Consider the following 22,274-nt stretch of genomic DNA (forward strand, 5'->3'; position numbering starts at 1 on the left):
ATCAGAATTACAACTTCATTTTTTCATATGGTAAAATTTTGGCACCGGAAAAAGGTTCATAATCTCCGTCGATACTTATCCAATATAGATTTGGATTGATTTGAATTGGATGGATTTATCCCTGTTTAGAAAAAAATGGTTCTTATAATATTTTTACCTTTGGATCAGTCATGAATCAAGATCGATCTCATCCGATACAGATTCAATCCAGTCCAATCCAATTCGGGAAATCAACTGATCTAATCTTGAGATTGCAAATCATACACCGGGCTGTGGATGAAATTTGGCTACTATTTGGGTAGCAGGCTAGCAACAAAGTTCATATTACTCAAGCTCACAGCCAAAGAAATAGAATTTTAAAGAGTAGTTCAGAAAAATACTAAAATCTAGGAGGATTTTGTGAACCCTAAGGAAAAGTGAAACTATCGCATTTCCTTGGTGCAGGCCGAAGTAGCAGCAAAAAAATTTCTACAAACTGTAAGGTACTGTTTTTTCACTAAAAGAGAAAGATCCATGCAAGGTAAAGAGAAGCTGTTTAGTCTTACTTATCCACAATAATGGATAAGTTGTGGTCCCCTAAGAAGCATGTGTAATGAGATTAAATTATAACAATACCGCTTAGCAAGTTACTTTAATCGAAAAATCTATGGACTCATGAGGCCATTAACTATTAGACTAGAAGAATACCAAAGGCTTGGTTCGATTGTCAAGAAATGAATCGAAGATTTTTTTCTTTTTTTTTTTGAATATTAGAAGAGAGATAGATACATAAGGCCATCATTGCAGTATGATGCCGTCTGCTTTAATGAATAACTTATAATGATTTGTTTAAATCCCCCCACCCAAGAAAAAAAAAATGAACTTAATTGTAATTTTTTTTAGGTGAACAATACCTATTGGTCATTTGTGGCAAAGATTTCATCCCTTAACTAAATCAAATGGAACTTCTTGAAACATATAATTATTGCAGTACCTCAAATATTCATGTAAGATTCCATAGAGCGCCTATTGTAGCATGATATTAAGTATCGATATCATATTGGTATATCAACCAAATAGTTTCAGTGCTATCAGAGATCAATATCAACATGGATCCAATTGAGGGTAAAATAGTCTGAAAATTAAATTTTCTCTAAAATTGAGGGCAAAATAATCCAATATGGCTGATTAGTAATGGTGTATGCATATCATCGATAAAAGAAAACTCACAAACATCTATGAACCTATGAATTTTAGGGACGAATAACCCACAAATTTAGGGTCATTATTATCCCCTTACACCCATCCAAGGTCAATGATGGCCAGTAAAAGAGAATTATGTCCTTCATGATTATGAATAGAAAATATATATATATATATATTTATATATTGAATTTGAGGAGACAAACACAAATCAATCATTGTATCTTCATGATTTTTTTTTTCATGAAGCAATGATCATCTTATGTGTCTATCTCTTTAATTAAATTCAAAATTTTTTGAACTTTTTTTTTTTATTATTCATTTCTTGACAACCAAACCAAGCCTAAACAATGTATGCTCTTGGAGTTGGATAAGAAGGGTAGGTAATGGGAATCGTTTTATAACCCTATGTCCCCACTCCCCAGTCCCCTTCAACGAGGAGAGGAGCAGGAACTTGGGTGATTTCCACTTGGCTTATAATATTATATGTCCAATCTAGATTTTGCATGTTTACGAAAAATTTAGCACTCCAGAAGCCAAGTAACAAAAACTATTCTGGCGGAATTTAAGGGTTTAATTGATAACCATTCTGCTCTCAATTACTTGATTCTAGGTGGGATTTTATTTTTTTATTTTTATTTTATTTTTTTTAAGATCGCCTTTTTGTTGAAACCAATTTCAAAACAGTATGAGAACAAAATTAGCATTTGATATGCATATAGCATCTATTTTGTGTTTTTATGCTGGTCGAGGGGTACACTGGCATCACTTCAACAATGATGCTCATCTCAGATTGACTTGGAAACGTACCCCTTGCTAGGTTGATTGACTTGCCAGAATTAAAGTCCTGCCTTCATTTCATAAACCCATCATTATCTCAATTTATATCTATTTTTATTATTTTTCTTAACGAATGAATTGTAGGTTTGTTATGAAATTATTCTTCCTATTGGAGATGAATATATAAATACGATGAGGATATCAAACAAACAATCACATAGCATGAAGAATTTGATTTTTCTATAAGCCAGAAAAACCCCATATTCCACTCTCCACGTCAAAAAGTTATTTCTCCATTGCTTATCTTTGAGGTTTTTTTCACAAAAACAATATATAGAGAACCCAAAAATCTTAAAACCCACATAATTAAAATTCTACCACTTGGTACATATAATGGACCCAAAATTCAACCCAATTATAAACACAAGCCCAATAACAATAATGTGGACCAATAGAATACAAGAGATACCAAACTCGAATAATATCCACCTTGGCTTGGATTCTGCAAGCCACACAGAAGAAGGCTAGTGTTGTTGTTGACTTTGTAAACTCCTCCATTTTCTTTGCTTATCCATAATACCTAATCGGCATGGCCCACACCCGCCTCGGGGTGTCTCGTACAGCTCACCACCAACATAATACAAGGCATTCCTAATCCCAATAATTTCCACCTTGACTTCGATTCTATTAACCACCTTAAAGAGAAACACTGTTGATTTCGACTCTGTCATTGTCTTTAAACATCTGCAATACCCAACCGGCATACCCACCCTCCAGTTGGGGTGTCCCGTACAACTCACCTTTATTGCATGATGTGATGTGGCTCCACCTCTCCTATTGTTGTAGCCCGCTCTGAGATATTATTGTTATTCACCAAATTTGAAACAAAAGATACGTGCTTCTTTTAGACTTCTACTCGTTCATTTCTTAACCATTTGTAGTCTATTTCATCCACATGTATCTCTTTCCTAGTTCCAATAGTAACTTCACTATTTCAACACTCCCTGAACTGGTAATTGCATCAACTGGTGGGCCTTGTTGAACTGTTCTCAAGTCCAAAGTGGGAATTTTTTGGGACCTTCTTAGGGACCCACTTATATACATTCTTAACACTTTGATAAATCTATAATTAGGCTAGAGATAATCATTTTGGAAAGGTCTAACGGGGTTTGATTCCGGCATTCGTACTTGAAGAGTTTCTCACCAAGTCAGTTGATGAGCGGTGGTCTGAACTTATTTTGAAGTGTTTTAAATTATTAGAATTGTATGCATGCCATAGTAATCATATGTTATTATTTAATTTACATGTATGCTATGTTAGAACTGTATAAAATGTTTTAGTTTGATGAATTTTTTATATGATGAATTTGTGTGACCTGGATCTGATGTGGCTGAGGAGAATTATAGTACCGTGATCGTCGTATGAATGATTGCATCATGCATTGGGCGTGCATTAGATTTGGATATGGCTATAGATACACGGTGTGGCCAATGGTAATTCCAGTACTGTGTATGCTATAGTCATACTTGGAGGGGATAATTAGGGATTTGTTAGGTGACCGTAATGCATTACGGGATGGGAAGGCTTTCCTATTCACAACTAGAGTTTGTTTCGTTGGGTGACCAATGTGCGAGTTTCAGGATTAGTGATACTACCTAACGTGTCATAATAATATGAACCCGACTTAGTTTTATGTTAGGTGGTTAAAATAAAATGAATTGCATCATTTTCTTATCACGGCTTATTTGTGTCTACTTGCATAAACCCCATCCCTTATTGTTCTAGTTGGAGCTCACACCACTTGCAAATTTCTTTTTAGATGATGATGCTGCATGTACCATTGTGCCTATGAGAAATGATACTTCTTCCTCTATGGTTAAGTACGGTGATGATTGGTGTACACTAGAGACCGAGGAGCACATGAGTGATTGTGTCTATGATAGTTGTGCCTACACTGCACCACGAGTTGAGATTGACACTATCGTCATCACTTTTCTTTTTGGAAATTTTTGATATTTTTATTGGTGATAGCAAATATCATTATGTTTTGCGAATTATAATTTGGATAAACCTATTATGATCATACTATTACTTTAGATTTCCCAAAAAATTGAGATTTGTGTTTATACTATTCCGTTGCAATGATTATAATGTGGCTCTGTTTGATGGTTGTGATGGTTAATATACTGTTATCAGAGATCTTGGTAGAGATTTAGGACAGGTAAGCATCCTAATCATGCCATAGGCATCTTAGGAGAAGTGGGGGGTGACAGCTTGATATCAGAGCGTGATGATCTACCTTAACTCACAAATGACTGATCCTAAGGAATTTCAGAGGATTGGGATTTGAATTTAAAAACTTTAACAACCAACAAGACTGATAGTTCACAATTAGGGGACAAGTATAGGTGTAATAGCCAATTCCATTGATAATCTTCTACGTACATATGAGATTTTACATTAATTATTAGAAAGGAAATAACTGAAAGAAATAAAAGACAACAAAGATAAAAAAGAAACATAAACTAAACAAAAGTGCATAAACCTAGAACAACGATACTAAAAATATAAACCTCTATACAGGAAAGCAAGAGGATCCAAGAGTTAGAATTGTAGTCTCACTCTATCAGAGATGGAGGTGGTGTTGGCTCAGATGGAATTCTAAAAGTAGAGGGTCCTCGTCTTTATCTGCTCCTCGATGAATGCCATTCATCCATCTAGAGTCCCAAATCACTCATTGAATTACAAGAACCCTCTTCCCATGCTCTTCGTCATCGAGTCTAGACGGTCAAACACACTAGCCTAGCTATGTTCCCTTGAGGGCCGTACAAATGAAGCACCACCATAGTGCATTGGTGGAGGGGGTAGATACCTCCGTGGTGATGGATCCCTAGGAGGGGGAGGTGGTGGTGGAATATTAACATTCTAGGGCAAGTCCTCGACATTCTTTTCCATCTCCATACCCTCTACCTTGTCACCACTACCATCTGAGGGTTGCAAGTTCATATTTCTTAGGGACTTGCCATCAAAGGGCATTGAACCCTAACCTCCTTGTACCTCTCTAGTTAAGGCCACCCGAAAGTGGATGAAGATCTTGGTGAGCAGTCTCCCATAGAACAATTTTCCTTCTTCAGGATTGTCGGCTTGATGCGCTATATTCCTCATCAACAAGTAGGGTAGGAAGATCTAAAACCCTGTGCACAAGCATAAAGTGACATAGGCTTACAGGACTGATGCCTCATTGTAGTGTCCTCCGGTGGACAGAGTGTTGAATTGGATGATTCATAAATAACTCTAGGGGAAGGTAAAAAGAGTGGTGTCTGTGGGTAACCCTCATTGCTGCCCATAAGCACTCTATACATCTCTTGCATTTCCAATTGATAGAGGAACAGACCCACTTCAGTCCTTGCAGCACAATACACACACTCCGCAGCATTGAAAATTCCTAGAAACTCTACGAGCTCTGCTATGGTGAAGGATATGTTGACTCTCTTCACAAAGCTTGTGATGCGGAACCCATCATTCTCCAGGTGCTCCGCCCTCAGATTACAAAATAAGTGCTTCACCAAGTAAGGGAAAAACTTGACACCAAGTGATAGGATAGAGGCCTAACCCAAAGCAGCAAACCATGCTTAGAACCTGAACCTTGAAAAATCCATCCATACCACATGCTTGTCATTGTCCACTTTCTTCTCCACAAACAATGGCCAATTCCGTTCGGCTTTTGTTAAAGTGAACCATTCTAGGTCATATCTCTTAGCCATTGGGCATATGGGAGGCCCCGATATGGTGGTTTTGCAGTGAGGGCAACATTCCGATGTCATGGTTTCAATGAAACCTAAGGAAACATGTAAAATCATGATTGGCATGGAGGAATAAGCACAAATGTAGGGTTTACACAACTAAGAAATAAAAAACCTATGGTTTATGGAGAACAAGTGAACCTAGGGTTTGAAAATAGGAAAATTTTGAGATTTTATTGTAAAGAATGTTAGGAAACTTACTTGGAGTAGTTTTTATGGTGAAAATTTGATGGAGGATGCTCTGGTTGAAGGTAGGTAACCCTTGGGAAGCTTCTCTGGTCGTTGCTCCAAAGCCAAAATGGAAAACAGAAGTGAGGAAGTAATTCATGGACGTTAATTTTAACCCAGATTTGAACGCATTGATCGATCATTTTGATCCACCTTGATTAACTGGTGGGAACTACAGGTGGTAATTTTTTGTTTTGGCAACCATTGGTCCTCCTACTGGTGAGACCTACCGGTTGGGCATGATCTACCGGTTAGATCAACTAGTGGGGAGAAAATTTTACTTGTTGACTTTGATAGTGCCCCATCACCCACACATGCATGGATTCCCTATCTATGCTTAATGCAATTGTTTAAATACTTTGAATCATTTTTTTATTATGGTGGTTAATCTTTGATTCCTTTAACAGGAATTATGTCACGTCAGAGCAACCACTCCAACTCAAATCCACCTTCTCATGATCCACCTATGTGAGGTAGAGACACGCCACCAAATGCACCTGCTACCCCGTGAGTTCTTACTGCATAGGATGGTGTCATCATGGGAAACATGATGCAAGGTATAGAACAATGGCAAGAATAGTTCTTGGCTAGGATAGATACTCACATTCAGGTTGTTATGAATGCCAGGAATGCACTTCCTGCACCTCCCACTCCACTTGTGCCAGCCCACTCACCTACTATTCCACTCACACCGCCTACACCTCTCAAACCTCAAGGAGGGGACATAGTGTTTATATAGACAAATATGAATAGAATGATGGAGAAGTTCTAGAAATTCCGACCTCCATACTTTTCGAGTGTTGGCTAGGATCTGTTGTGGTAGCAAAGAGGATTCAAAGTATAGAGAAGGTTTTTACAGTAATGGGTTACATTGACGAACATAAGTTTTTGTGTGCGAGCTATCAACTTCAAAAGGAAGTGGATGTATGGTGGAGGTCCACCCAGGCTATTCTAACTATATCACATCCCAACCCCACCTGGGAGCACTTTAGTGAGGCATTTCTTAGAAATTATTTTCCAAAAAGTTTCAGGGATAGAAGAGAAGTTGAGTTTATGGCACTGGTTCAAGGGTTGAGGTCAATGCTCGAGTACTAGCAGATGCATAAGGAGCTATGCTACTTTGCTCTCGAGCACTTGAAGGTTGATAGGTCAAAGGCAAGGACGTTTGAGAAGGGACTCAGGCCCAGCATTAGTGCAGTGCTTGTGGGGATCAAGTTACAAACATATGCTAAGGTCGTACAAGTAGCCAAATCAATTAAGGATAGGAATCAAGACAATTTCATGGGATAAAAAGGCATAGGAAAGAGACCTATAGTAGGTCAGGAGTTCAGAGGATCCAGCAAGGCTTCAAAGGGGCCTTATCTTAGTCCAACTCCAGTGTAGTTCAGGAGTCTAGATGCAAGTTAGGCTTCCCAATCCTATCGATCTATTGCTGCATCTCAACCTATTAGGCCCAATGCTTAATGTTTTGTTTGTGATCAATCAGGGCATAACCAGGTGATACACCCTACACATTGCCCCTTAGGCCACAATAGTCCCAATCAGTCAACTATCTGATGTAGTCACAATATGATAACAAGCCCCAGGGATGTGTTTTTACTTTAACCACAGAAGATGTAGAAGCCATTCCAAGTGTGGTGACAGGTAGCTTGTCGATCTCATTATTTCCTACCAACGTGTTATTCGATTTTGGTGCATCTCATTTATTTGTGGTGATCCAACTTAGGAGAAGTTGATCATGAAGAACACATGTTTCATATGCTGGTTTAGGAACTATGGGTGGTTGGTTCTGCTAGTAGTGGATTCATTGGTGTTGGGCAAGGAAGACAGCCATCGATATAACCTATCATTTGAGTGGCTCATAGAATGGCAAGAAATTATTTTTTCCATAGTAAATAGTTGTGGCGATCAAGCTTAATTAAAACCAAACTAGTGATGTTGGAGAGAGGACTTAGTGTTGTTGCAGGCTAGGTGGGTGGGTTGGAAAGATTTGTGGTTGCAAAGGATGATGACATATTTAAAAGAAAGAAGAAAACAAAGAGACGTTTGTCATTTAGGCTCTTGATACAATAAAAGACTTGGAAATTTTAGTGGTTAAGTCTATCTTTTCATTCAAGTATGAGTGTAGGTATATACATAGAGATGGAGGTGATTTCTCCTTGATACAAGCCAATAGATTTCCTTGATAAGGAAACCATATATACAACAGTAACTAATAAGGAGTGTACACGTACATTTGACAGGATAAGAACCAACTCATACAGGATTTGGCCAATAAGGAGAGACCTTACCTTCTCCAACCTTGACGTGGCTAACATTAGCCTATCCAAATTGTTTCCCTTCCAACCAGCATTACCTTACTAAAATAAGAGATCCAAGTGGAAAAAAGTAGTGGTGTATGTGAAAGGATTCCTAAGATGGGGCATGTATGTGTGTTAGCATTGAGGGATGCCAAACGAAAATTTTGCTCCTTCAGACCATTGATTATATAATATAAGGATTAATTGAACACAAACAATAGGGGCAGGTTCTTCGAATGATTGCAACACTTAAACGGGCTACTTGTCATGAGTAGGAAAGATCTGTGCAGCGAAGATGTTCTTCCTTAATTAGGGTTTCAGAAACCATAACTTAGAATAATAGAAGATAGATGTTGGAATGTGTAAACAACCCAATAAGGGGTGAATTGGGTAATGTGGAATCTTAGCCCAATTTTAGATTACATTTACTCTCTCTCAAGACTTCAACGATTTGGCTAGAATTTCAACATTTCACGTTGTGGCCCAGAGTATAGGTCTAATATAACCAAAATACCCCTGGATGGCTAGAATTTCAAAATTTCACTTCATGGCCCAGAGCATAGGTATAAAATGACCAAAATACTTATGTATATCCATAATTAACTGCCTAATTCCGTGTCTCATCGTCTTTTGTCTCTCCATTTACCAATCGATTTCTTGTATTTTTACCACTCGCCTTTATCATCCAAGTTTTTTGCATTACACCTCCATCATCCTTGACCAAGATGTCAGAAGTACATTTTTTGGATGACAAGATGGGTAGGTCTTTACTTTGCCCTTTGGCTATGGCATAGGCCTCGGCCAAAGAGGGACATTATGTAGACACCCAATTTTGTCATCCACCCATAGCAATGATGATTTACGGGATGTGGATGAGATCTAAGCTTTCGATCAGAAGAGGACACGTTTCAAAGTGACTTGGATCCAACTTAAAACCATAGTCTAGTCCGAAACCTTAATCCAACCCAAAACCCTTTGCTGCCCGAGACCTCTACACAACCAGATCATGCTTGCTTTTGCGGCACCCAGTTATTTACATGCTATATATCTATGAATTAATTCTAAATGCTCTCTAATGGTGCTGGAACGACATGAAAAAGGATTACCAAAAATCTCCAGGGTGCAATAGGACAAGAGTTCATAAATTTTGAATATTTTTTTGACAAAAAAGGAGCTCAACAAATGCACCATTGGATATTGTTTGAAAAGGCAATTTTGATGATGTATAATGCGTAAAAATCGGACCACCGGATCTCTTGGAATCAAACTATGAAGCTAGGAACCCCAACTAGGGTAGAATCAACATCTATTTAGCCCCTAAAATCTGAGAGGGAATATTCCCTTTCTGTGGGGCCCATAAGATGTTAAATGGCCAAAATACCCCTGTTTTTGCATGGGTCTGCCAAATTGGCATATTCTACACCCGCGGGTTGACGAAAAAATGTAATTTTTTGTGGACCTGCGAGATTTCACCTTTTTATTTTGTTTCAATCCCTATAAAAGGGGCACTATTCTCCATTCCCAAGACACTCCCAACTCCCCCTACCTACCACTCCCTTTTTTCGCTCTCCCACCCTTCAAAGAGTGTGCTAAAATGCTAAAAGAGTGCTCTCAAGCCCCACTTTGGTCCCTAGCTAGCCTAAGTCGAAGTTTCATTGGAATGCCTACTGGTCCTTGCTCTTCAGTGTGAGTGCTAGAACCCAAAAAATCTAAAAATCTAAAAATCTCAAAAATCTCCAAAATTCCCCAAGCCCTTAGGAAGCCTTAGGATACCTCCAAATGCCATCCTAGAGCCTTGGATCATCCAAATTTCTCCACCTCGATTTGTGTGCTGAAATTCTATTAAAATTCCAAATAAATATAAAAAATTCCAAAAAATTCCCCATATGAATGGTCATAAGAAGGTCAAACTCTCCAAGAAAGGAAAATAGATGGTCAAATCCACCTTCGCCTAAGCTGGGGGATACACTCACCAAAGGTCATGTTAACAACAGGGCCCCACCTCTCTCGAACCAAAACATGTGTCGAGCACAGGTATAACCTCTCATATGTGGTAATGCATATAGTAGTGTAATAATAATTTAGCCACACATGTGATATAGGTTTAATTAGGGGAAAATGTTCATTCTTTAAGTATCTAGTAGGAAGACCGGTTCAAGTGGGAGGAGAGGGTGCTTAACTGTCACACCCCGCTCTCGTTAGGATGCCTATGGTGTGATTAGGACGCTTACCCATTCTAAATCTCTCTCAGGATCTCTGATAACAATACTTTAATTGTGACAACCATCAAACAAAACTGTAGTATAATCATTATAGCAGAATAGTATAAAAACAAATCTCAATTACTAGGGAAATATAAAGTGAAAGTATAATCATACTAGGTTTGCCCAAACTACAATTCGCAAGACATAATGATAATTACCATTACCATTGACAGCAAAAAATATTGAAAAATAAAAATGATGATGAGATTGTCAATCTCAGTTCACGGAGTAGGCACACTATTAACAAACACAATCCGTCCTATGCTTCTCGGCCTTTGGTGTCCACCACTCACCATCGACTAGGCTATAAAGGAAGAAGTACATGCATCATTATCCAAAATGAAACACACACGTGGTGTGAGCTCCAACTAGCTTAGTTAGGGATGGGGTTTATGTAAGCAGACACAAATAAGTCATGATGCGAGGATGATGCAATTCATTTATTTTAACCATCTAGAAGAAAACAGTTGGATTTATGCTATTATGACACAATAGGCAGTATCCCTAGTCTTGAAACTCACACAATGGTCTCCCAACGATACAAACCCCAGTTGTGAATAAGAGTCTATTGGTCCTGGAATGTATCCTTCAATCACCTAGCAAACCCTTGATAGCCCCCTCCTAGTAGCTATAACACCAGAATTATCATCTGCCACGTCAGGTTAGTTTTTGCCTTCAACAACAATCACATCATACCACTTAAGTGGTATTCCAAAAACTCTTATCGAACCTACCACAGCTAGGTTATCTAGCACCTCACCCCTGTTGGCAAAAGAACGTACATATGATGTATACCTAACCATAATAATCTACATGCATTTCTTAGTAATATTGGTAGTATAGAATAAGGTACTAAAATTTCCATCGGCCACTCTGCATCCATATCCAAGCCTAGTCTAGCATATATACAGCTTAGTATAGGATACACGGTACCAAAATTACAATCAGCCACATCACATATCCATAGCCATATTCAGATCTAATGCACACCTAATGTATGATGCAATCATCCACATGAAGATCACAGTACAAGAATTCCCCTTGATCACACTAGATCACGTTCACATATGATTGTTATGGCATGCATACAGTTCTAATATTTTAAGACACTCCAAAATAAGTTCAAACCACCACTCACCTCTTCAACTGACTTGATGAGAAATCTGTAATTATGAATGCTCGAATTAACCTCACTAGGCCTCTCTAAAATGATTATCTCTGGCCTATTTACAGAGGTATTAAAGTGTTAGAAATGTATATAAGTGGGTCCCTAAGAAGGTCCCCAAAAATTCTCGACTTTGAACTTGAGAGTAGCTAAGCAAGGCCACCAATCGATGCAACCGACAAATCAATGGTCACTGGTAGATTACCAATCGGTTGATCATTTAGCTTGTTAAACACAGTCCTGCTTGGCTTCTCCCACAAGCAGGTTATGTTGTTAGGATTTAAAATGTAACCGTAAGTGTACAGATCAGTGTAGCTACGGGTTGAACACAGAGAGAGTAGCCACTTTATTTTTGGCTTCTTTTAGTAATGCGAAAGTGAACCGATTAATGGTCATGATCTAATTCTAACTACCATCCTAAACATATGTATCTAAAATAACGTCCTAACCATTCGTCATCTAAGAATTTAAATACGCAAGCCAAGCAATTAAAATTAAATAAATAAATAATTAAAAATAAACAACCCACACAATTAAAAAGCAATGAAGGAAAAAATGTTGAAACAAAAATAAAGTAAAAGAAAGGGGATAAAGCTAGAGAAGGCTCACAAGTAGGTTTCTCTAATTAGCCTAAGGGATGCATTATAATATAAACTTCCCTACTTGACCAAAGAGTCACTCTTGCAAGGGTTACTCTACTTGGCTTTAGGGAAAGGGAGGTAATTAAAATGAAAACAATAAAATGATAGTTCTATGATTAGGAGGGGCAAAGTCAACACATACACTAGCCATGAACCTTAGGAGAAAGGGAAAGCAATAATGTAACAACTAAAATTAAAATCCTAAATTAAGAGAAAAAGGGTAGTCAAAAGAGGGAATGATAGGGGGGAGAGAAGACTATTAAAGAAGTCTACCTACCTGAATCAATGCTTGAACTTGAAAGCTTGGGTGATTTGAGATACTGCCAACCCTAAATATCAGATCTAGAATGAACTAAATCTGAATTTTTTAGGCCTGAAGAAAAAAAATCTTGAAAAAAAAAACTGAACTTAAAAAAGAGATGCTCCACGGTTTATGATCTTGTCACCTAGATCTAAGCCTAGAACTATAACTTAAAACTTACAACTCAATTGTATAAATCATAAATATAAAAGGTTGAATAAAATAAAAGAGTGCTAGTATTAATTGAAATAAAAAGGTATTGCAAAAGGGATTAAAGCAAAAACAAGAAGAACTAAAACTAAAGAGAGTAAGAGAGAGAGAGAGAACAACTAAAAAAAAAAACCCTAGAAGAAGAATGAAGTGTCCTCCATCCTCTTACATGAGTTGTATTTATAGAGAATGCGGAGGTAGGGTAACAAATTTCTCATTCCTAAAAGCGAAAAACCCATAATTGGTAGGTGAGATCTATTGAGACCAAAACTGCTAAGGTGGAAGAGAGAGAAGAGAGAAATAAACTTAGAGAAATTTCTATAATATTTTTTGCTTATTTTCTTTCTTTTTTTTTTATTTATTTTTCTCTTCTTTTTTTCCCTCTCTTCAAATCTTTCCCTTGGACGATTTTCCTTCTTACTTTGTGTCATTTGGACAATCTTCTGGTGATGATGTGGGAGAGAGAGAAGATTTGGACAAGATTTATTTCTCTCTTTTTTTTTCTCTCATTTTTTCTTCTCTTCTTGCTAAGAAACTCCTCCCACGATTTTCCTTGCTTTGAAGATGGACAATCTTCTAGTTTGATGTGAAAATCCCTCCATGCCCTTAGTACTTTAAGTGAGTGAAAAGCAGAAACTCTTTAACAAAATTCTCCAAAGAATCCCCTCCATACCCTTAGTGCTTTAAGTGAATGAAAAGCAGGAAATCTTCAATAAAATTCTCCAAAAAAAAAGACAACCACGAGATTCGAACTTGAAACTTCCTGATGAGGAAGGGAATTTTGCACACCAAAGCTCACTAACTATACTAGGTAGTTGTTGTTGGAGAGATATGACGCCCGATAATGCTTAAGGTCTTTAAAATACAAAACCATTAAAAAAAGAGTAAAACCCAAGGTAGCTCCATTCTAAATATGTAAAATGCATCTACCTAAGATTTCACACATAAATGTGCTCATCACATGTGCCACCAAAAGATCTCACTGATAGGTGGGCTAATAGCCATAGAAGTCTATTGAAAGCCTATCGAGAGGGCCAACTGTTAGTTCAGGTGCCATCGGTAGATGATCTGCCAGTTGCAATCTAAAGACTGTATTTTCGCTCAAAACCCAATCACCTACCTAAGGTAATTTTCTGTCCGTAAAAATTGTATAGGGCCTCCAACTTCTGTTTAAACCTATCATATCACATTTTCTCTTGTGGAATTGGGAGATTCAACCAAAACTCCGAAAAAACCTCTAAAAGTGGGTTTGTTTTCACCCAACTTCCCATTTTAAGCTGGTTGAGCTGAAATATTGGGTGGTTGAGTATGCATTGTGGTTCTATAAGCACAAGGGAGTGTGCTCATTCAAACCTCATGCCACTTTACTAGGTTTAGACCCTAAATCTAACCCAAACCCAAAACCTACCATCTAAAATTATAGAAATGAAGTGGGGAAGGAGTGGAGGTGAGCCACCTACTTTGGGTTGCAATTCAGGCAGTGAAAACCTAGTCTAGAGCTTCCTTTTCTTCCTTTCCTTTCCTTTTCTCTTTCTTCTTCTCCTTCCTTTCCTTTGTCTCTCTCAAATTCTTATCTTGAGAAATAAATGAGCTTTAAAAGCTCACAACCCATTTATAGGCCAAAGCAACTAAGGTTTGTTTGCCTTGGCCAGTCCAAATGTCGAAACTCATCAATGAATGTGTTGGACCATGTGGACCCACCATTTTGACTGCATAAGACATTAATTGAATGCTAGGATTCGTGTTCTATGCATAGGAAACATATTAGGAAATATGACTGCTATATGTCACCAATAACTCACATTGGTTAGCACATACCCACTAGTAGATGATCAGTCAATGGTCTTGCTATATTTATTATGGCTAGAATTTCTCTAGTGTCCTTGCTCATTTGGGAAGGGGAGTCAGTCCCCTAAGGATTTGTGTACATTAACTAGGGCATTCCTATCATGCATTGAATGTCAATTGAAAGGGTTCGGGCCACATACTACCAATACTTAGAAGATTTAAAACCCTTCTAAGTGTCCCAACAAAGTCTACAAAGGCATGCAAGGTCATCCCTCCCCTCCCCTCCAAGTAGCAGGCTGTTGTAAGCCAAAAATTAGCAGAGCTGACACTCTCTAGTACATCACCTATAAGCAAAAGTTAAATTTAACCAAATTAGGGCATGAGTGTAACATTCCCCCCTCCTTACAAGAATTTTGTCCTTGAAATGTAGCTTACATTGTAAGTTAAACGATTTGAAATATTTCTTCTTCATCTCATCCTCTCATTCCCCAATATGCTTCTTGTTCTAGGTGGTTCATCTATCATACCTTAATGAAAGAAACATTATAGTTATGGAGGGCGTGGTCCTTTCAGACAATGATCTTAGGTTGCTCCACAACACCCCAATCACTATTAAGTTCATGTGGTATATATGTCAGAATATGTGTTAGGTCAGAGATGTATTTCCTCAACATCGATACATAGAATAAATAATGCTCACCTTACAATTTTGACGGTATTGCTATCCTGTATACCACTAACCCAATCTATGCTAGAACCTCGTACTGTCCCATAAATCTAAGATTTAACTTTCCCTTCTTGCCAAACCACATCGCACTTTTTAGTGGTGAAATCTGAAGAAATACTTTCTTGCCAACATTAAACTCCAAATCTTTTCTCCTCACATTTGCATAGATCTTTTTCCTGGATTGAGCTGCTTTGATTCTTTCTCTAATCACACCCACCTTTGCACTAGTGGGTGGTATCAATTTTTGACCCAAAATGTGTTGTTCACTAATCTCATCCCAATAGAGAGGGGTCCGACATTTCCTATCATACTGTGCTTCAAACAGAGACATACTGATGGTATCCTAGTAACTATTGTGATCTGAGAACTCAATAAGTGATATGTGCTCATCCCAAATATCGTTCATATCAATGACTGATCTATCCTTTAACGTTTGAATGGTCTTCTTTGACCAATCATTGGTTTGCAAATGATAACATAGCCTTTTACACACATCCCCATAACTTAAAAGTGAATATGGTATCTTAATTAGAGATAATGCTAACCAGTACTCCATAAAGATGAACTGTGTTATCCACATATAACTTAGCTAACTTGTCCATGGAGAAAGTAACTTTCATATGAATAAAGTGAGCTGCTTTGGTCAAGCGGTCAATATTCACCAAATTACATTCATGCCTTTAGTAGTGTGGTGCAATCTAGTAATAAAATCTATGATGATGTTCTCCCACTTCCAGTCCATGATGGGTAATGACTGCAATAACCCATGTGGTCTCTATCTCTTAACCTTAACTTGCTGACAAGTGAAGCACTTGGATACATGAGTGGTCATATTACTCTTCATTTCCCTTCCACTAGTAGGAAAATTTAAGGTCCTTGTACATCTTGGTGCTGTTGGGGTGTATTGAGAATGAAGAGTTGTATGCTTCTCTCAAAATAGTGTCTCTCAAATCACCATCCTCTGGCATGCATAACCTTCCTCTAAGCTTGAGGATTCCCTCATTAGTTAAAAAAATCCAGATCCTTTTGATTTCTTTCTTTGATTTTAGTTTCCAACTTCTATAGGTCAACATCAGTGGCTTGGGCTATAATGATCCTGTTCACAAGGGTAAGTTATACCACTGATGTTGATAGTGATAAAGGGACATCTTCCACTAGCAATTCCAAGTCCAACTTCCTGGCCTTTTCAATCAGGTGCTCATTGCTTATTAATGAAGTAAGAGTTAGGGTCTACAACTTCCTACTAAGTGCATTAACTACCACATTAGCCTTCCCTGGATGATAGTGGATAATGTAGTGATAATCCTTCATCATCTCTAGCCACTGCCTCCACCTCCGCCTCATATTGAACTCCTTCTGGGTGAAAAAATACTTTAGGCTTTTGTGGTCACTGTATATCTCACTCTTCTCACAATATAGGTGCAGCCAAATCTTTAAGGTAAAGATCATGGTCATTAACTTTAAATCATGGGTAAGGTAGTTCTTCTCGTAATCTTTCAACTATTGGGAAGCATAGACAACTACTTTTCCATCCTGCATCTGGGTACAATCCAAATCCAACTTGGATGCATAACTATGCACAACCATACCATCTATACCAGTTGGAATGGTCGACACTAGAGTCGTCAAAAATATCTGTCTCAACTCGTAGAAGCTCTTTTCACATGCATTAGACCACTCAAATTTTATGTCTTTCCATGTTAGTTGGGTCATTAGTTCTGAAATGTGTGAAATGTTCTCAATAAACCTCCGATAGTATTTGGCCAATAAAAACTATAAATATCTACAACACTCTTGCACTGCCTTCAACTTTTTGGTTTTACCTCAACACCTTTATCTAATATTATGTGGTTAAGAATGCCATCTGAGAAATCCAAAACTCTCACTTTCTGAACTTGGCGTTGGTTCTCTCTCAAACGTTGCAATACCAGTTTTAGGTACATGGCGTGCTCTTCAGTAGTTTTGGAATATACCAAGATGTCATTAATGACGACTATTATAAATTTATCTAGTACATCCTGAAATACTCTGTTCATCAAGTCTATAAATGCAATCTATGTGTTGGTCAGTCCGAATACTCATATCGAGATCTAAAGGTTGTCTTGCTCACATCACTACACTTGATCCATACTTGATCCTAAGTTGATGGTAGTCCGACCAAAAGTCAATCTAGAATTGATAGCTTGTTTAGCACCCTACAGCTATCAAATAGTTCATCAATCTTTAGCAAAGGTGTTTCTTGATAATTAGCTTGTTCAGTTCCCATAATCAATACACAATCTAAACTTCTGTCCTTATTTTTTATAAATAATACTGGTGCTCCCCATGGGGACACTCTAGTTTGATGAATCCCTTCTTCAAGAGGTCTTGAACCTATACTTTTAGTTCCTTCAACTCTATGGGGGCCATATGATAGGGGCCTTTAACACCGGTGCTAACCCTAGGAGTAAGTCTATCACAAACTCAGTCTCTCGGTCTGATGGAAACCTGGTCAAGTCATTTGGAAACACATCAGAGAATTTCCTCACCACATCTATATTGGTCAATGGCTTGACCATAACTTGATTATACATTACAGATGCTAGGTAATCTTAACACCCTTGATCCAGTAGTTTCTTCACTTGAAGAGTTGAGACAAATGATCTTCTTAGGTGTCTTGGGCTCATCTCCCAAAAAAGTGAACTCATCTCCATCTCAAGATCTAAATACAATGATCTTCTCAGCAAACAATACACTGGATTTATAAAGGGATAACCAATCCATCCTTAAGATCACGTCGAAGCTAGTCTTGTCTAGCTTAATTAGGTGTGGTATCATTTCTTGACTGCAGACACTCACTGAACAAGGCCCATACACTAAATCCAAACCCAATACGCTTTCTGTCGGTGTATAACCACTAGATTATGTGTCAACCTCTTAGGGGTATTTCCATTCACTTGTCCTTTAGATCCATCAAATGATGGATTTCTCAGGTCACTAGAGCAATGATAGACTGATCTGCACCAATCGAAATTGATCAAGGTGGAGCTTATGATTGAGCAAGAGGACATGGAGACCTACAGTTGATATAGGAACAACTCTAGTCACGATTGTGGTAACGAAGGATTCGTAATCTGAACCAAGACCGCCAAGAATATAAAGAATCAAATCATATTCTGCTACACGTTGTGACTCTGTAGCAAGGGAATCAGAAATACCTTTCACACGGTTGAAGTAATCAAAGATTGAAAGTGACCCTTTCTTCACGGTTTGAAGTGGATATTTGAGTTGTATGATGCGAGCTCTAGACTGAGGAGAATAATCGCTCTAAAGTGCTCCGTAAAACTTTAAAGTATGCAAGCCAACCACATGAGCCATCAAAGGTTCAAAGGGAAACTCCACCAGTCCCAATGATGGGAAAACTAACGACAACAGGTCATTTGATCGCTCTTCACGTGGTAGAGGCCACGGTAAGGGACGGTTTCATAATCAAGGGCGCCGTAATGATAATCGAGTTGTGTGTCAAATCTGCTCTAACCCAGGTCATGTAGCACTTGATTGCTACAATCAAATCAACCTTGCTTATCAAGGACGTCAACCTTCCAAGCAGCTTGTTGCTTATAATACGGAATCTACCATATGGTATCTAGACTCGGGCACCACGACAACTGTGTTTTTGAATTTCACCCAAATCATTTTCTTATAAAGGATCTCTTTACCCGTTTTAGCTTCCAAATCACAACTCTACTTCTCAGTTTGTTTTTAATCCTTCATCCATTAGATTTATTGGCGAACGCATCTACTCAACTGTGTGGCATCACCGACTAGGCCACTCTGCATCTCCTATTCTTCGCAGAGTTCTAGTATAGAATAAGTTGCCTCACACATCTTCTTTCCATAATGTTTGTGATTCTTGCCAATGTGGTAAAAGCAAATGGTGGCTATTTTCTAATTCTACTTTTGTCAGCTCTAGGCCTCTAGATTTATTGTTCATGGACATTTGGGGTCCAGCTCCAATCACCTCTGTCTATGGTTTTCATTACTACCTGCTCATTGTTAATTACTTTTCTAAATATACATGGTTGTTTCCTTTATTCACAAAAGATTAGGGCATCCATACTTTCATGACCTTTACAACACTTGTTGAAAACCAATTTAATGTATGTATAAAGAATACTTCAAACTGATGGTGGTACCGAGTTTGTATACAATGGGATGCGATTATTTTTACAATCAAAAGGGATCTTACATCGCATTGCCTACCCTCATACACCTCAACAGGTCAGACAGGTTGAATGTAAACACTGTCAAGGGTGGAAACATGGTTTTCTTTATGGGTTGATGCATTTCAACCAGTGGTTTACTAATTCAACTGGCTCCCATCATGACCAAATAAAATGAAGAGCCCTTATGAGAAGATTTTTTAAAGACCACCACATTCTCAGTTTATGAAAGCGTTTGGGTGTGCATGTTACCTATTTTTTAGGCCATATTATTCTCACAAATTGAATACTGAAGTACACAATGATTTTTATTGGGTATATCATCAGCCATCACGATATAGATGCTACAACCCAAGTAATGGAAAGGTTTACGCATCACGGAATGTTATTTTTGACGAAGCCTATGAGAAACTAATTCCATCAATAATGCCACATGTTACTCCTAGTAATAGAGTACAACTCGGGTGTATCAATATTCCTATCTCCTCTGGAGCTTCACCAAGTAGATCGGTTGATTCTAATAGTTGTTCACTAAGTCCCATGATCCCTCGAATCCAACCCACCATAACCACTCCAACAAACCCATCATTGCCTCAAATCAATGATTCAAAACCTATCACCACCATTTTGCCTACATGTGAACCTGATGCAAGCCATCCCTCATCCACTACCCTAATACTCATCCCATGGTCACGAGAACAAAATATGGGACTTCCAAAGCAAGTGTTCTTTATGCCACCAGATATCCACCAATGACTGCATTTCACACCACTATTCCTACCAAGCCCACACGTTTTACAGAGGCAAATAAATCGTAGGATTGGCTCCTAACAATGTCCCATGAGTTCGATGCACTTTAATACAATGGTAAATGGTCTCTAGTTCCACCATAGCCTCATTATGACATTTTTAGATGTAAACGGGTTTACCAAGTGAAACAAAAACCCGATGGCTCTATTGATTTGTTTAAAGCACTTCTGGTCACAAAGGGATTTCATCAAAAATTCAGCTTAGATTATGAGGATACATTCAGCCTAATTGTAAAACCGACAACTGTACGCACTATCTTGGCTATAATATTCAATCGAGATTGGCCACTTCGGCAACTCGATGTTCATAATACTTTTATACATATTCTACTAGAAGAGGAGGTTTACATGACTTAACCTATAGGCTTTGTAGATCCCCAAAACCCAAGTCATGTATGCCGGTAGTGTAAAACCATCTATAGCCTCAAACAAGGCCCCCCCCCCCCCCCCAAGCATAGTTTCAAAGATTCACTAATTTTCAATTGGAACTAGACTAACGTGGATCATCAGCTAACTCATCTCTTTTTTATCTACAGTCACGATGGTAGTTTAATTTAGAGAAAATTGCATTGTCACCCCTTGAACTTTGGTCTTTATTCAATGCCACCCCCTGAACTTTTCAAAACACCAAAGACACCCCCTGAAAATTCAAACAATTCCAAATCAGTCCCCGTCATTAGCAAACTTTGTTAAGCGATAGAATGTCTGTTAGTTTTTTTTCAAAATATCCAAAACACCCCCTGCTATTGTGAGTGGACAATATTACCCTCTCTTTCCCTTCTTCTACTAAACTCAGACTATCTCACTCATATGACTAAATACCCAAATCGAGAAGACAAACCTGCAAGTACTATGAGCACCGCTCCCCTCCGATGTACGATTATTAGCACCTCTTCCCTCCGGCGACTTGTCCGGCCAAGGTATGTTGTTTAATGGTTAAGTTCTCTTAGGTGAGTTGGAGATATCAGCTCAATTGTTCGAAGAAACTTGTAATAGGAACAATATTACATGGAGTACAATGATGTTAGGTTTTGCTTAAAATGGGTGTTTTAAAGAGGCGATTGAATTGTTTCAGCAAATGCAGTTTGCAGGTTTGAAACTTGGGGCTGACATGTTAAGAGTCCTTGTTCTTACATATACCCATTTGGGTGCATTACATTTGGGGAAAGGAGTTCATGTTTATGTAACAAAGAACATAGTTTACATCTCTGAAGAGGGTAATGAAGCCATGGAAACCTCTATCCTAAATATGTATGCAAAATGTGGAAGTATTGTATTGGCTAGAAGGTGCTTTGATCAAAAGATTGACAAAGATGTGGTATCATGGAGTTCAATAATTGAGACCTATGGGATCCATGGACTCGGTTACAAAGCTTTGGAACTTTTTTATCAGATGGGGAGGGAAGGTGTAAAACCAAACAATGTCACCTTTTTAAGTTTGCTCTCTGCTTGTAGCCACTATGGTCTTAGAAGCCCTAGCTATAATTGAAAAAATGATTGTGAAGCCAGATAGTCAGATTTGGGGTGCTCTGCTTGCTGCTTCTAGGGTTTATTCTGATGGCAAAATTGGCGCATATGCTACGAAGCGGATTTTGGAGTTGGAGCCTAATAATGTTGGTTATCATACATTACTGAGCAATGTACATGCCAGTGTTGAGAGCTGGGCTAAAGTTGAAACTGTGAAGATGGTCATGTAAGAGAAGGATCTGAAGAAGAAACTAGGTTGGAGCTGTATAAAGGCAAGAGGGAAGATTCATGGGTTTGTTGCAGGTGATTTATCACTTGCTCAAGTTGAAGTTTAGGAGAACATTGGATGATCAAGGACAATAGAAAAGATTGGTTTGAGCAGCTCATTTTGTTTCATGAAGATAGA

The 22,274-nt window shown here is 38.2% G+C and overlaps 1 long non-coding RNA gene across 1 annotated transcript; it reads right to left on the reverse strand.

Annotated features, from left to right (window-relative positions):
- Nucleotides 1-4,368: 4,368 nt before the first annotated feature.
- Nucleotides 4,369-6,059, reverse strand: LOC122073065. Its single transcript, XR_006138659.1, has 2 exons — nucleotides 5,968-6,059; nucleotides 4,369-5,801 (listed from the first exon to the last, which is right to left on the reverse strand). It is a non-coding gene; the product is annotated as an uncharacterized LOC122073065 (long non-coding RNA).
- Between the last annotated feature and the right edge of the window lie 16,215 nt (nucleotides 6,060-22,274).

Source organism: Macadamia integrifolia, chromosome 3 (assembly GCF_013358625.1).
Source record: "Macadamia integrifolia cultivar HAES 741 chromosome 3, SCU_Mint_v3, whole genome shotgun sequence".
Classification (NCBI taxonomy): Eukaryota; Viridiplantae; Streptophyta; class Magnoliopsida; order Proteales; family Proteaceae; genus Macadamia; species Macadamia integrifolia.